Genomic DNA, 17595 nt, shown 5'->3' with positions numbered 1-17595 from the left:
GGCTTAAGTCAAATTTCAAATTTGTTAATAATTGACTGATAACAAAATTTCAGCTTACCTCAATATGCTTTTTTAAATTAGATGGCGAGTTTTTGAAAGCCATTAGCTTGTGGTATTTGAGTGTGCGTAGCTTACAGCGCATGCGCAATGACTTATTTTTTCATCCAACTATTTCAAATAATTCTTACTGGTACGGCCAGGGATGTATAAGGGTTGAGGTTGGTTGGTATTCCTGGCTTCCAACTTCCTTGCTGGTGCTGGTGCTTGGTTGTTGAGACATTGAGTTCGAGTTTTGAGCCTTTGCCACAGACATCTTCATACTTGGCTCGGTATTTGTACTTCATTACTTGACACCTCTGATTTTGGGTATATTTGGTGCATGTAGGGGAGCTGATGACATCATCCACCAATAATTCAGTGTTTAATATTTAATAAACCAAAACAGCCCAAACGAAACTTTTAGGAGCACAAACAAGCACAAACGGAGCACAAACGAACAAGACTATTTTGCTGACGTTTTGCATTGGGTGGGGGGGCCAACTTCACACTGGTGATTATTTTACGAGTGTGAATGATTTAAAAACGACACACATTCCGTTATACTAAACCACTTCATTGTACATAGACAGTGTCTACAGTTAGTATTGCATAAAATATCCAACATTTCTGTGACAAGACTTTGCCTTATTTATGTAAATATAAATTAGGAAACGTTAAATATAAATTAGGAAACGTTTCATGAGTAATTTACCTCAGAGTCTAAAGTTAATATAGAGTGAAATATCCAACATTTCTGTCACAATATTTTCCCTTATTTGTGTAAATATAAGTTGGAAACATTTCATGAGTAATTTTCATCAGACGTTTGTCTTCTCCTTTGTAAAAGGCAGATATTTGACGAGTGCAAGCGAATTAAAGGTGACACACATTCCATTGTACTAAGCCACTTAATCGTCCATTATAAGCCTTTATTATTGCCATATATACATTACAGCACAGTGGAATTCTTTTCTTCACATATCCCGACTGAGGAGGTTGTGGTCAGAGTGCAGGGGCAGCTATGATACAGCGCCCCTGGAGTAGGGAGGGTTGAGGGCCTTGCTCAAGGGCCCAGCAGTGACAGAGTGATCCTCTGATCAACAACATAACCACTTGAGCCACCACTGCCCCAAGGTTAGCAGCATCTATGTAAATATAAATTAGGAAACGTTTCATGAGTAATTTACCTCAGAGTCTAAAGTTAATATAGAGTGAAATATCCAACATTTCTGTCACAAAACTTTGCCTTATTTGTGGAAATAAAAGTTAAGAAATGTTTCAAGAGTAATTTACTTCAGAAGTTCATCTTCTCCTTTGTAAAAGGCAGTTATTTGACGTGCAAGAGCGATTTAAAGGCGACACGCATTCCGTTGTACTAAACCACTTCATCGTCCATAGACAGTGTCTAAAGTTAATATTGAGTAAAATAGCCAACATTTCTGTGTCAAAACTTTGCCTTATTTGTGTAAATATAAGTTAGGAAACATTTCAGGAAATATTTACCTCAGAAGTTCGTCTTCTCCTTTGTAAAAGGTGTAGTGATATGGATTCAAGTAGTCATGTATGTGTTGTTTCTCATTAGTATTATTAGTTATTATTTGTTAAATATGGTTCTTGCATTAAATGTATATGCAAATGTATTTGTATATAATACTGTGCAATGATGCGAACTTGAACATCACTTAGACCTGTAGACGCTGACGGGTGACACTAGAGGGTGATCGTGAGCCGCAGGACATAGAGCTTCATTGATACGTGAAGAAGCCACTCTGGCAGTCACTGATACACAGTTGAAAGATAACTAATTTATATCTTTGTGTTTTTACAGGTAAGATGAGTGATGTGGCATCACAGTTTGTGTTCATAAAATGTTTATACATTAGTTATATGTGTTAGTTTGATAAATGTGTATAATTACACAGATCAATTAAACGGGTGAGGTACGGCCGGCTGCACCCGCGCGATGGATAGCGCAATCGCGGCTAGGAGGCGGCCGACACGACTGCGCTGGTGGGGGCCGTGTGATGCATTACGACTTAAGTGCCTAATGTCAGAAAATATAATTATAATCACTCGTTGTTATGAAAGAGTTATTTATTGTTACAGTTGTGTTCTGTGCATCTGTCATGGGGAAGGGACAACTAAATTGCTGATACAGATTGTTTACAACAGAGCACATAAAGAGAAATAGCCTACTAAAAAGGAAACAAAGTGCTTATACACCATTTGTGTATGGTTATTGAGTATGGAGTATTATTGTCTGTCTGATGCCATGAAAATGTTAATGTGTTACAGACAGTATTCAGGAATATATTTTCATTTTCTTTTGATGTGTTGTCAATAGATTGCGCAAAGTGAGTTTGTGAACATACAGTAGAGCTTCATTGATATATGAAGAAGCCACTCTGGCAGTCACTGATACACAGTTGAAAGATAACTAATTTCTATCTTTGTTTGTGTTTTTACAGTTCTTTTTCAGCAATAAAACAATATATGTGCCACCAGAAGTCTCCGCCTCTTCTGTGTGTGCAACATCATGGTGAGCCAGCCAGGAGTGGACTGCTGATTAGATGTGAGAGAGACAGTTCCTCTCTGAGACTAACCTAGAAATAACAGAAGATCTGTCAATACAGAGAATTATATAAAAGTACACAGAGTACATTTAAAGTGCATTACATAGAAATTATAAAACAATATGAGAGAAAAAAAAATAAAGAGACACACGATAAAATCATAATAAAAACAAAGAACAATTAAAGAAAATAAATGTGATTTTAATAAAAACAGTTTAAAATGTGTTAAAAAGAATAAAACAGGAGTAAAAGTGATTTGGATAAAAAGTGCAGTCAGTGTGAAGCAGCACAGTGCTCATTCAGTAAATGCAGATGTCATGGCGGGACAAAGGCGAATGAGGATGCAAATGCAGAAAGAGATTTAATGACAAAAAACAAGAAAACAGGTACACAGACAGGCAGGCAAAACAAGACCGAACACACAGCTGACAGGAAACAGGAACATTGAAACGACTAGCACCAGGGAAGTGAACAAACAGAAAATATAGGTGACAGGAACCAATGACAAAGCAGAGACAAAGTCAACACACCTGGTCCGATTGGTCCGGCTGGTTCCGGCGATCCGGCTGGTTTGGCTGGTTCCGGCGACCTGTTTGGCTCATCTGGTTCCGGCGACCCGGTCGGTTCGGCTGGTGAGGCCGACGGGACTGGGCTGGACATAGGCACTGTAGGGCATTCGGGCGTCCGTGGCTGGTTCCGCTCTGTAGCCCACGGACCCCGATGCTTGCTGCCCCCCCCAAAAATGTTTAAGGCCGGCTTCTGTCGCCCAGGAGCAACGCTAAGTTGACAAAATCCGACAACGATCCTATCTCCCGGCTAGTCGGCATTAAGTAGCGCAGGTTGTTTTCTAGTCCATGCCTGAATATGTCCTTTAAGGCCTTCTCTCCAAAGTTGACCTGGTTACACAGGTCCATGAATACCTCAGCATATTCCTCGACTGGGGAATCCTCCTGACATAGGCAAAGGAAGATTTCTGCTGGATCCATTTGTGGCTAGTCGTTCTGTCATGGCGGGACAAAGTCGAATGAGGATCCAAATGCAGAAAGAGATTTAATGACAAAAAACAAGAAAACAGGTACACAGACAGGCAGGCAAAACAAAATCGAACACAGAGCTGACAGGAAACAGGAACATTGAAACAACTAGCACCAGGGAAGTGAACAAACAGAGAATATATAGGTGACAGGAACCAATGACAAATGAGCAGAGACAATCAGAGACAACACACCTGGAGGAAAGATTGAGTACAATTAGTGTCCATGGTTATCAAGAAGTGGGCAGAGCAAACAATTAACAACAGGGCAAGGCAGCAGACAGAAACAGGACAAAAACACAGACAGACTTATTACAGCAGAGTTAAACAGATGTGTTTATATTCTTGATTTAAAAGTGTCTACTGTTGAAGCACATCTGATCTCTTCGGAAGCTGATTCCAGCTATAGGTGGCATAATAACTAAATGCTGACGCACCTTGTTTTGAGTGAACCCTTGGAATCTCTAACTGACCTGGGGTCTCATTTATAAAACTGCATAGGATCCCTACTAAAAGTTTACGTACGCCCAAAATCCAAAAAAAAATTCCGATTTATAAAACCGTGCGTACGCACACCTGTAAGCAATGTTCCCTTTATAAATCACAGATCACCCCGCCGATGTGCTTATGTGAACCAGCCTCAAATCCCACCCTGTACACGCCCATTTTTGAACCATAAATAGTCAATGCAAATGACTGCGCGGGCACGAGAGTGGACATCGTTATAATGAGTTTCCTCTGTGCTCTGCGTGTTTAAAAATGGGGTGAGGAGCCAGCATCTCAGGGGGTAGCCACTGTCGCCTGCAGGTTATAATCATATTAAAAGCAACATTTTTATAATTATATTAAAAACAAAACTGTTACAGTTTCTACTTTTTAATACTGTTAAACTCGCCAAGAAGCCAGCCATCACGTACTGCACCTGCATTTAGTCTGTTTCCTACACTGTTATGTGTCAAGATAAAGGAATCATGTGTTGAACCAGGCCAGCATGCCACAATGTTTGTGAGGGTCATGTTGGAGTCACATATGATTTGCACATTAATAGATAAGCATAAGCAAATTCATTTTCAGATGGTGCCCTTATAGCAACATGAGCGCAGTCAATTGCGCCGATTACATTTGGAAAACCAGACATTGCTGCAAAATTTCATTTTAATTTCGGCCTGTTCTCGCACAGTGTAGGGGAACCTGATATACCGACTACCCATAAGTATACCATTCCAAACGACAGATATTATGGCACTCAGGGACGGCTGTGATATACCAGACCTATAGGGTGAGATGATAGATTCCAATAGAATTATTTCATATACGAAAAGGTTTTAGACACAAAGTTGAGGATTACTTATAGTTTTTTTTATATATATAAATAATTTACCTGTCTGCCAATTCCCGCTGGAAACAGCCAGTTGCCAAAAACCCCAGAGTGGTGAGGACTTGTATTTGGACCGGGATGGCATGGTTCCGGCGTGTTGCCCTCTCTAATACTGGACCCAATTCAACACATATATCTAAGAGCACAGCTCTAGGGAATCTAAATCGGCTTATTAGCCAGTCATCATAATGGGCCAGGAAATCATCATGGTCCCTGAAAACTCGTTCTCTCCTTATTCTCCTATTGCGTAATCCTCCAACAGTGCCAGCAGTGCCATCATGAAGCATTACATACCCTGGTCACCGGAGGATTTATATGTTTCTAGCAATTAGATTGATCGTTAACACCTTGACAAAATCACAGAATTAATTTGTGGACGAAAATTTAAGACGAAAATGTTATAGTGAACACACTTCCTCATGACGGTTTTGTAATGAACACCGTAATAGTTAGGACCGATGATGAATAGCGATTGTGCTTCATGACTGTATTTGCAGACTTTGGCATTTTATGATATATGTACATTAAGGAAAATATTTTGTTTTTACACTGTGTTCTGCAGTTCTGTAATAAAAGGGTATTTCATGCTATTCTGTATGACATGTAGTCGCGCAATCTCCTCCTGCGCTCCCGTTGTGGACAATGTGACTGTAAGGAAGCACTGATTATTCATTCATTCATTCATCTTCTACCGCTTTTCCGAACTACTCGGGTCACGGGGATCCTGTGCCTATCCTCAGGCGTCATTGGTATTGTCATTAATTCTTATAATCGTTCTTCTCACATGAATTTTCTACAATCTAACTTCAGTTCACGACCTCACCATCTGTGTCGCCAATTCCCTTTGTCTCCAGAATGTGCGTACGCACGTCTCAAAGTTTGCTTAAAGGTGCACACATTTTCCCGTCAAGTTTGTTTTTTATAGATCACAACCTTTGCGCGAAAACTGGCGTACGCACGTTTCCAGCCCTGTTTTGTGCATACGCACGCTTTATAAACGAGACCCCAGGTCCTTATAGGTCTCATAATGTTTTGTTTCATAGTGTCTTCTTATGTTATATTCTTTCGTTACAGACACGTTAGATCCGTTAGCACACAAGACAAACTGGTTGTTAACGACCGTCAACAGAGAATGAGGGGCGCTTGCTGTTCGTGACTACAGTACGCGTCAATACAGTGGCAAGGTACCAGCTGTAATGCACATTTGATATGTTCTCGTGGGCCAAATATAATATAAACTTGCGGGCCAGAGTTTGACACCTCTGTTCTACAGCATCCTGTCTATTTTCAGTTACAGATTCTTTAGTATTGCTTTGCAGTTCTAATTGTTCATTTTGCTTTGCAATTTCCAGATCATTTGTCTCACTCTCATTGATTTTTATTTCTCTCTGAGGCACTTTTAGCAAATGTCTTGTGTTTGTCCTGGCTCCTCGGCTACGTGACCTCATCAAGCAAGAATAAGGGCCTTTTTACACCTGGTCACTTCATGTGTTTTCTCTGATCCGATAGCTATCTGATTTGTTAAAACTGTTCCATTTGCATTAGGCCACATAAATGCGTCTTGGAGAATCTGATATCGATCCCATCTTTCTACTCCCGCCCAAAATGCTAATATATTTTAACTCATTTACTGTGTGAGTCTCTGATCAGTTTACTGTTACAAACATGATCTGTATTTATATCTATATATATTTACTCAGTTATGGTAAATACTGTTCATCAGGTATTACATAGTTCATAACTGAGCTTTTAATGATGTTCAGTTATTCATTTCTATTTCTGTTTTATTGAGCCGGAAATTTAGAGCTGATTATTTTACAGCACTTTTACTGCTGCTGTGTGAGTCTTCTACACCAACATTTATTTACTGTCCTTAAAAACTCAGACCATTTGTGCAACATTTGGAAGTTGTATTTTTACACATCTTTATTAGGGTTCCTTATAGCAATGAACAGACCCTCTTTGAGTCTCCGGTTAAACTCATCCTTCTTTTCCAGCCATTCCTGATCTTCTGCTCTGCTAGTTCCTGTTTTGTTTTAGACAGAGTAATAATCAGCTGCTTCCTTCCCACAATCTTCTCATTCATCTCCCTGATAACTGTGTAGGCTTCAGCTTCAGAGGAATATGTGATGATTCCAAATCCTATTTGGAGATATTAGAGATATTCAAACAGTAACTTTATCTCATACTGAGCCACCCCTTCAAGTACGTCATGCATTATGTCCAAAGAAAAGTTGTAGCAAACATGAAACTACTGTAGGCTGTTAAGAGCTGAATTCTTCATTAGACCAAACACACACAGCTTTTGTGGATCTGATTGCAACTCACTGCAGTGCATTTCAAAAAGCTCTTTTCCAGGCAAGATTATCGTTGGGTCATCCTCTTTGTAAACATTCTGAGAATCCTCTTTTTCAATCAAACACAAACGACAGAAGTGACGTCCACTGAAAGACTCTGCAAAACCCATTATTCCATGCATCCCCAAGTTGTCCCCAGTTATCTGACATATAGTGCCATAGACCTTTTCAGATGAGAAAGGCAAATCAATGCCATGACTCTCCAATATTTTGATGTCATCAATCAGAGGCTGTAAAATAGGATCAAAGCCATATTTTTTCACATCTTCTGTGTGAAACAATGCAACCAAATGAATGTTCATCAATACAGAGTTTAACTTTGGAGGCAGATTTCGGAGGACAAAATAGAGAGCACCGACTTTGTGAACACCACGTTTTGAACCCAGTGGGTTAGCAGTCTCAAAGTCATCATAGTAAAGCTGAATTTGTAAAGACGTCTGTGTTTTTGAGAACAATGGATGTGACTTAAAATAACTTCCATCACAAAAAGTCTTCATATCTGTCTTTTGATACACATGGTTTTGCGAGTAGTTCACAAATGTAAGAATTGCGGCAGATAAATTTAATGGTTTCCAAAATTGGAATGTAATCAAAAGTGTCTATCACTGGGACCTGATCATAAGTACTTGTATTTTTATTTTGCCTTGTATCAAATCGAACTCCTAATTTTTTTTCCACTGGCTCCACAATCCCCATTTCTTGTTGAAATACTTCATTCTTTTAGTTTCACTATTAAAACTCACAAATGGGTTTTCAAAATTCTCAAAACCCTTTTCCAATGTAGATCTTACAGGGTTATCTTTTGGCACAGCGGACAGTATTTCATGCTTTACTTGCGAGTGCAGTCCAACAGCAAGTTCTCCAAATCACTAACAATTGATGAAACTACACTATTTGCCAAACCACTACCATGGAGTTACCATGGCAATAATTGTAGCAAAGATATCTTTTCAGATATCAGATGTCTTTTCTGTGATACTTTGACCAGATCCATTGTTGTCAAAATACCCAGCATCACGGCTCTGCACAACACTTGTTCCTGCAACTTCTGTACTTTTTCGTAAACTGTGAAAATCAGCCTGAAATGACTCTGAGGTTTCTGCATCTCCACTTTCACAATAACCCTTATTATGCACACTAACTAAATGTTTTTTTAAACCTGAAAATGTTGAAAACTGACACCTTCAATGATCTTGTGCACAAAATAACTTAAACTTGGTGCCTGGATAGAAACTGTGGCCAATTCGCAAATGAGTTATTAGGCCCTGGCTCTTAGCATGCACTGCTTGACAAATGAAACATTTGAACATATTCATATGTCATTCAAAAGTTTTGCCTGCAACTCACAAACTCTTGGAGACTCATCTGTTGTTTTAACATCAATGTTGTAGACAGTTGTCTGCAGAAAAGTGTAGAAATGGACCAGGGACTCATCATAAGACACGTAGTGGGATTTAAACAGTTCATCAAAAGCACCCAATGAGCTGGTGGCTTGGCAGAGGATGAGCTGTTTGTCAGCGGTGATGTAGAAGGTATCAATCGTCTTCTGGGTTCGGCCAAATGCAAGGATGTATGGTTGTTTACCCTCTCTTTCCTGCACATATTCATTGATGCTGCAGCCTGACTAAAAGAAGAAAAAAAAAATATTATAAATGTGTACACCTTCAAGTGAATCTGGTACTTGCTGGTAAATGTTAATGTAATAGACTTTGTAAACTGCCCCTGTGATTTGAGATTTGCTTCACTGGAGAAAAAACATTCCTCCCAAATAATTGGGACATACTGGTCAGTAATGCCAATTCATTTGAAAGGAACTCGACTTGCTGCAATAGACGGTGTTACACCGCAACACCGGTTACATGCACTTGACCAACCATCGTTGTTTTGATTTTGTATAGTAATAATCATTTAGTTCAGTTAGAACTTACACTACAATTAAAAACTGTACGTGTCTGCTCCATGCAGTGTAAGCTGAACGAGAGTCACAGCACAGATCAATAGCATGAGTCAGATTTCACCTCACAGTCTGACAAGACGATGGTGGAATATTTGGTTTCAAAGCGAAACATTAAAGTGCATATTTAAGCGAGTTTGTCTTTATACTTTAAGAATAATAATCAACCCAACATTCAAGCAATTGCCACCCCCTAATTTAAAAGTGAAAGTAAAATGATCATGGCCATTCATAACGGTGCGTGACCACTGGCGCGGAGCAAGCGTTTTCAGTTTGCTCCAACACAATCTCCTACTAACGTGTATCTTTACCACAAGTTTATGTTTGTATTTGGCATGCTATCTAGACACTGAAATTACTTCAGTGCATATGAACTTACTGCATGCATATGATACGCAATGGGTAGGGGTGTGGGGTAGGCGTATTATATGTACTCCAGAAGTGCATTCAGAAGTGCAAGAAAAGTCATTTCTGAGTATCAATAGAACGCCACATAGAAACAGAAAATCGTGCTATTGATGCGCACTTTCATGAGATCGGGCTCTTCATTCTTATTAAAGTTGAGCTTCACGCTCACACACGAGAGAATTGGGTACTGTTATGAATGTCCGTGCGGCCATGCTCATTTTACTTTCTAGTAAATCTAGCAAGTGCATATAACAAAAAAACTGTCTCGTGCAATTTACAAATGAGGCATAATAGTGTACCTTATGAACATGCACCATTTTGTCCACAGCATTACTTGGACTTATTTTGGTCCTGTTCCATCCAGCTGTGGGTGGCAAGAGATAGAGAAGAAGCAGCATAGAATCGATATCACTGTCCCAGTCTATCAGGAGGAAAAACAAGGCATTAATGTCTAATAGGAAAAGATAAAACTAGCTAACTAATTTGTATTATGAACCAGTGTTTCTGCTACATTCATTCTGCCGTGGTGCTCCACCACAAATAAAATCATAACACCACGGCTGCAGCTTCAAAGTGAGGCTCCGATATTGTGCATTCTATTGTGTTATGTTTAAGACCCACTAAAAGCAGAAAAAACATTCTTGCTGGAGTTTATTGCCCTTTCTAAATCATATTCCTTTCACAACACTGAACCATGCATGCTGTGTAGCTTACTCATTTCATAATTCTCTGCGAGTTTCTCAGCAGTTTTTAGAAGTCAGCACAGCTCAGTTGTCCGAGTCAGTTTTTTGGCCTCTTTGATGACCTTGGGCTTGAATGAGGTGTCCCACTTTTCAAGCATCTTGGAGGCTGTTTCAGCACCAAACAGCAGCAGGAAGTCTTGGTTCACCTGTTGATTATACACACAAGCATATATATGATGGCAGGGCTCAGTGCATTGTTAATGGTGCACTTAATGATTTTTATCAGTATGGTATATTAAACCAGTGTAAATCACAATAAAGATTTTGGAAAAAGAGAATACAGTCAATAAGACAGGAATATAAATGATTAGGTGTTTTCATGGCTAACATCCAGAAAAACACTGGATATTAAAGACTTCATTTTAATAAAAGAAATATACAACTCATCAGTCCTTTGACATCTAAAAAGCATGGAAATGTTTTGAAGACATCTGTGCTTCTTTGTGGGTCATGCACTAGGTCCTGACGGTGTTGAAACGTCATCTTCATCCTCTGAAAAACACTCGCTTCATCAGGAGAATGAACAACAAATGAAACATTTTGTTGGGCCTTTAAAGGATGGCTATTTACCTTCCCTGATGAATTCTGAATAGGTGAAGCCTGAGTGCAATTTGATGTACTTCTTGATACTATGGTATTTCACCTTCAGCAACATGTTAACATCCTAAAACTGCACCTAGTGAAGAAAAAGCAATAAGTGGTTCAATCTTAACTGCAAGGAGATGTTAGCTTGTTTAAGTGGCAAACAAACAGTGAAGATTGCTTATCATATGCAGGAAAAAAGTTATTCTAGTATATAAAGTATATAAAAAATATTCTGTTTTGCAACATGATGCTCAGGCAATTTTTTTTTTACTTCACTGAGAAAACAAGCATTATTAAAAGTTGAAAGCTATTGTAAACAAGCTAACGTTAACAAGCTATTGTAAACAAGCTAACAACCAGATAAGTCATGTTTTAATCGCTAATATAGCAGATTCATGGAAAGTTACATCGGTAATTATAATTTTTGCCGCAACTAAATTATGAATAAATCTGCATCAACTACATTAAAGCGAATCGCTTTATTTAAAGTGAATAAAATCCCCGACTTAAAGAGGCCTACGTCTCGGTACCGAGCCACCACCGCTAGGAGGCGAAAATGCATCAAATTCATTGTAACTTCATTGTAACTTTTAAGCATTAAATCCTCTAAATACACGGTTAAATTATATATTGTTTGAAAGCTTAGACTCTCAGGATTTTATTAAGCGCACACACACAGCATAATATGATTTATAGTAATTTAAACATTTGATAGAAAATTGAACTAGGTGGCGCTAGTTCGATCTGTTTACTCACTTTTAAACGCTGGTCTTTAAATTTCCCTTTCTTCACATTGTCACTAATGTTAATGTATTTTCCAAAACAAATGCTTGTAAAAATCCCCGAGAGTCCAAAAAACTTGAAAATGTAATCCTTTTAATCCAAAACGCTTTGCTCGCTTCACAAGAATTATGTGTTTGACCGGAAACTGAACACGAAGCTTCACTTCCGCCCTTTGTTGGACTCCTACGTCTCATTGGACACATACCAAAATTTCAAAACGCGTCAGATTTGTAGTCGAGGATGTGACGAATCAAACAAGCCCTCGCATGAGCCAACCAGTGCCTGTGCGGCCGAGATAGGCAGCTAAGAAGCCAATGAGGTCTCTCCATGCTATGTGGGTGACCCTCCCTTTGACTGACATTTGCTCCGTCCAGTAGCGATTTGATGTTTCGCGAGCATCATAGCTCTTTAGCCAATAAGGAGACGATTCCAACGAGATGCAACATGATACATCTGGTGAGTTCGGGCTGTGCAATAAGCGTGCGCATATTAATTTTTTTCAGCTTTATTGCGCAATTCTCGAACGTTTCACACTCTCACACCTCAGGGTGTCAGTTTACAGGCATTTTTTCAAAACAGAGTTATAGGCAGAGGGGTTCTCTTTGTTATAGGACTTTTGAACTAAGCATGCAGTCCTTTTATACAAAGTTATACAGTAAAAAAAATAAACAAGAAAAACCTGAACAGACGGACATGTCCATAGAAAAATATTCATATAAAATCCATTTTTGAGTCTTTTGACTTCATTTTTTTTTTGGTGAAAGCCAAGACATGTGGCTATGGCCCTCAGTTGTTGTTTACCAACCAGCATTAAATACAGCAATGTATGTAATCAGTTTATCAGGTAAACAACTCAGACGGAAATAAACACCCTCCATTCTAGCCTCTATAACTCTGTGTCAGTAAGGCTTAGAATCAAGCTGACACTTGTGTCGGAAACTAGAGACTCTCTTCTTTCCAATGAGACCAAGCTCACCTCTGTGTGTCAAAGTATATGGGAGCTGTACCACTTTTTATGTGGGTATGTCATCTAGGCGAAAATCATGAAAATGGGGGGGCGACAGGTAACAGGTTTAATGGAGTTGAACGTTAACTGAGCCGGAGCCACACACCTGACTCGTGTGTGCAGAGTAGGTGAGATGTACTGGGGAAGGAGGCAGTGGGTCAAACCACTGTGAGGAAGGGGAGGGGGAACTGTGGGTCAAACCACTGTGAGGAAGGGGAGGGGGAGGGTCAAACCACTGTGAGGAAGAGGGGGGGGGAACTCAACTGTTTCTAAATGCATTGTTGCTTTTTTTTTCCTACTTACAGAATTATTTAGGTATACATAAATATATTTTTTCACAATAGAGAGTGCGAAATTTAAAAAAAGGGGGTGGGGCAATCCTTGGATGGGGGACTTGTCCTTTCTGTCCCCCCCCGGGATTTACGCCCATGCCATCGGGTAACGTTAAACGTGAGAAAATTTAGATTAAATTAAAGATGAAGGCCGCGAAAGGCGCGAAGAGAAAATGGCCAATGTGAAGACGCCAAAAGCCTTGTTTAGGCCATCATCACCGGCGATTTTTTTTTTATTTTCCCCGCGTCACTGCTCGCGGACTTGCACGAAGCATTTTGAAACTGACAACACCACATAAAATGGCTTTCATTAAACGTTAGTGTAAAACACTGACTTTCTTAAATGTACTAACACCGTTAAGCACGTTACATTAAAACACATTAACGTCATTTTACCATTTTACAGTTGCTGTACTAAGACTGCTGTACTAAGACTGTTAAAGACTAACATTCTTTATAAATTGATAAATATGTTTCTTACCTTTTAACCCGAGTATTCCTGACAGAAATGTTCTCTCTCACACACCTTAACCGTCCGCAAAAAAAAAATCTAATAAAATGAGACGCTCGACTGCATCACACCCGATTTAAATACTCACCATAATGTTAAGAATAGAAACACTTGGAATTTATGTATAATTTTGTTGGGTCATGTTGGTGTAGAGCAGTGTTGAAATTTACACAATACAGAATTAAACCATCAATAATTCACTGTGTGCAACAACACAGTGTTGAATTTACCACAGAAAGTTACTGTTAAAGCTAAATTTACCACAGTTTATTGCTAAAGCTAAATGTACCACGGGCGGTTATTGTGAAAGCTAAATTTACCACAGAAAGTTACTGTTAAAGCTAAATTTACCACAGAAAATTATTGTAGAAGCTTAATTTAATAACAAAGTTATTGAAGCTAAATTTACCACAGAACGTTATTGTAGAAGCTTAATTTACCACAGAAAGTTATTGTAGAAGCTTAATTTACCACAGAAAGTTATTGTAGAAGCTAAATTTACCACAGAAAGTTACTGTTAAAGCTAAATTTACCACAGAAAGTAATTGCTACAGCTAAATGTACCACAGTTTATTGCTAAAGCTAAATGTACCAGGGGCAGTTATTGTTAAAGCTAAATTTACCAAATAAAGTTACTATTAAAGCTAAATGTACCACAGAAAGTTATTGTAGAAGCTTAATTTACCACAGAAAGTTAACGTTAAAGGTAAATTTACCACAGAAAGTAATTGCTGAAGCTAAATGTACCACAGTTTATTGCTAAAGCTAAACGTGCCACGGGCGGTTATTGTTGAAGCTAAATTTACCACAGAAAGTTACTGTTAAAGCTAAATTTACCACAGAAAGTTACTGTTAAAGCTTAATTTACCACAGAAAGTTACTGGTAAAGCTACATTTACAACAGAAGGTTATTGCTAAAGCTTAATTTACCACAGAAAGTTACTGTTAAAGCTAAATTTACCACAGAAAGTTATTGTAGAAGCTTAATTTACCACAGAAAGTTATTGTTAAAGCTAAATTTAAAAACAGAAAGTTATTGCTAAAGCTAAATTTACCACAGAAAGTTACTGTTAAAGCTAAATTTACCACAAAGAGTTACTGTTAAAGCTAAATTTACCACAGAAAGCTATTGTAGAAGCTTAATTTACCACAGAAAGTTAACGTTAAAGCTAAATTTACCACAGAAAGTAATTGCTAAAGCTAAATGTACCACAGTTTATTGCTAAAGCTAAATTTACCACAGAAAGTTATTGTTAAAGCTAAATTTAACAGAGAAAGTTATTGTTAAAGCAAAATTAACCCCAGAAAGTTATTGTAGAAGCTTAATTTAACACAGAAAGTTACTGTTAAAGCGAAATTTAACGCAGAAAGTTACTGTTAAAGCTAAATTTAATAACAAAGTTATTGAAGCTAAATTTACCACAGAAAGTTATTGTAGAAGCTTAATTTACCACAGAAAGTTATTGTAGAAGCCTAATTTACCATAGAAGTTATTGTAGAAGCTAAATTTTCCACAGAAAGTTACTGTTAAAGCTAAATTTACCACAGAAAGTTATTGTAGAAGCTTAATTTACCACAGAAAGTAATTGCTAAAGCTAAATGTACCACAGTTTATTGCTAAAGCTAAATGTACCACGGGCGGTTATTGTTGAAGCTAAATTTACTACAAAAAGTTAAGGTTAAAGCTAAATTTACCACAGAAAATAATTGCTAAAGCTAAATGTACCACGGGCGGTTATTGTTAAAGCTAAGTTTACCACAGAAAGCTACTGTTAAAGCTAAATTTACCACAGAAAGTTACTGTTAAAGCCAAATTTACCACAGGAGTTTATGATTTTTTTTTAGTACTTATCTCTTGTCTGGCACTGTTTGCACTAGTTAAATATTCTAAATAAACTACAAACACAAAATATACACATTTATTTTGTCTTCACATTCTTTTAACTCCTTCTTCTTGTAATCTCCACATTCTTGTAACTCCTCTCTCAGTCACACACTTACCTGTAGGCTCATTATGCAGCTCATTATGTGGGCCTTTGTCTTCTCAGGTGTGAATTACATTAATATGCATGATAGTTGACGCCTACTCGCATATGCCCTTTACAAACAAAAAGTGTCTTAGAAAATTTAAATCAATATATTGTTTTCTGTGAGTGAGTAAACAAGATGATTTCCACATAATTTTGAAGCAAAAACACTAGGATACAAGATCCAGTTCTCAAAAGTCCTGTGAACCAATGTTCCGTATGTGTTTTATGGCCTTATTCAAGTGATTTATAATGTTTCATTTTTCACTGACCACGCATAAACATTGTTTTCTCAAAAACACAATCATGTACATACATGCTGCTCACATATTATTGTAGTCCAGTTTGTGCTGATTACAGTGATATTAGACTTTAGACATTTATATCTTCATAAGCAACTGAAAAAAGCACAAAAGCTAAAGCTAAATGTACCATGGGTGGTTATTGTTAAAGCTAAATTTACCACAGAAAATTATTGTAGAAGCTAAATTTACCACAGAAAGTTATTGTAGAAGCTTAATTTACCACAGTAAGTTACTGTTAAAGTTAAATTTTCCACAGAAAGTTACTGTTAAAGCTAAATTTACCACAGAAAGTTACTGTTAAAGCTAAATTTAAAAACAAAGTTATTGTTAAAGCTAAATTTACCACAGAAAGTTATTGCAGAAGCTTAATGTACCACATAAAGTTACTGTTAAAGCTAAATTTACCACCGAATGTTATTGTAGAAGCTTAATTACCACAGAAAGTTACTGTTAAAGCTACATTTACCACAGAAAGTTACTGTTAAAGCTAAATTTACCACAGAAAGTTATTGTAGAATCTTAATGTACCACATAAAGTTACTGTTAAAGCTAAATTTACCACAGAAAGTTATTGTAGAATCTTGACGAAAAAAAACCCCCTCAAAATTAGTGTATGCTCCTGACTCCTTGAAATGACGTCCCCAACAGAGCTTTTTCAGCACTGCAAGTAATGCAAATAATTGACACTGGGAATTTAACTCAAATTAACCCTACAGATTTTGCTGTGTACACACATCTCTCTTTCTACCCATCCCGAGGCGTCCAGAAATTGTACCAGCTCCGACCGTCTTCCGTGTGTTGAAGATTTTGGACCTCCACTGAGATGAGACCGACTCTGTGAGGTTCCTGAGGCATCCAGAGATCTACCAGCTCCAGTTGGATAATACTAAAGAGGAGATGTGAACTCCATGTGATCGTTTACATAAATACAACATTTATCAGACTGTATATTTATAATCACACCCCCAGTGTCACCCATATGAGGATGAGGTTCCACTTTGAGTCTGGTTCCTCTCAAGGTTTCTTCCTTACCAATTTAATGGAGTTTTTCCTTGCCATCTGCTTCCTGAGTCACCTCAGACTTGCTCATTGGGGATTAATACATACACATTGAGAACTAAATATATATCTAATAATAATGTTGAATTTTGTATTCTATTCATCTTTTTTATTATTTATAATAATATTTTGTTGTATGTTTATGTTCTGTAAAGCTGCTTTGAGACAATGTCTATTGTAAAAAGCGTTATACAAATAAACTCAAATTGAATTGAACACACACACCCACACACACACACAGGCTGTACTCTGATTAGCCATAATATTAAAACCAGGGCAGAATCTCCAGCTTGGCAATATTTCTAAGGTGGAAGAAGGTTGTGTTTGTAATATGGTGATATGATTTTAAAGACAAGTTACTGTCTAATAAACACCAGGTCTTTCAGTGACGAGCTACTAGTAACAGTACATCCCTCTAAATGGAAGCTGATGTTTGAGAGCTTCTGTGTTCTGGTTTTTAGACCAATAAGTTATATTTCTGTCTAATCAGAATTAATAAACT

The 17595-nt window shown here is 37.8% G+C and overlaps 1 long non-coding RNA gene across 1 annotated transcript; it reads right to left on the bottom strand.

Moving 5' to 3' along the window:
• Positions 1-1115: 1115 nt before the first annotated feature.
• On the bottom strand, positions 1116-7165 carry LOC125140138. Its single transcript, XR_007139379.1, has 3 exons — positions 6981-7165; positions 3143-3613; positions 1116-2642 (listed from the first exon to the last, which is right to left on the bottom strand). It is a non-coding gene; the product is annotated as an uncharacterized LOC125140138 (long non-coding RNA).
• Between the last annotated feature and the right edge of the window lie 10430 nt (positions 7166-17595).

This window comes from Tachysurus fulvidraco, chromosome 24 (genome assembly GCF_022655615.1).
Source record: "Tachysurus fulvidraco isolate hzauxx_2018 chromosome 24, HZAU_PFXX_2.0, whole genome shotgun sequence".
Classification (NCBI taxonomy): Eukaryota; Metazoa; Chordata; class Actinopteri; order Siluriformes; family Bagridae; genus Tachysurus; species Tachysurus fulvidraco.
The sequence above is the reverse complement of the archived record's forward strand: the minus strand, read 5'-3'. Positions and strand labels throughout refer to the sequence as shown.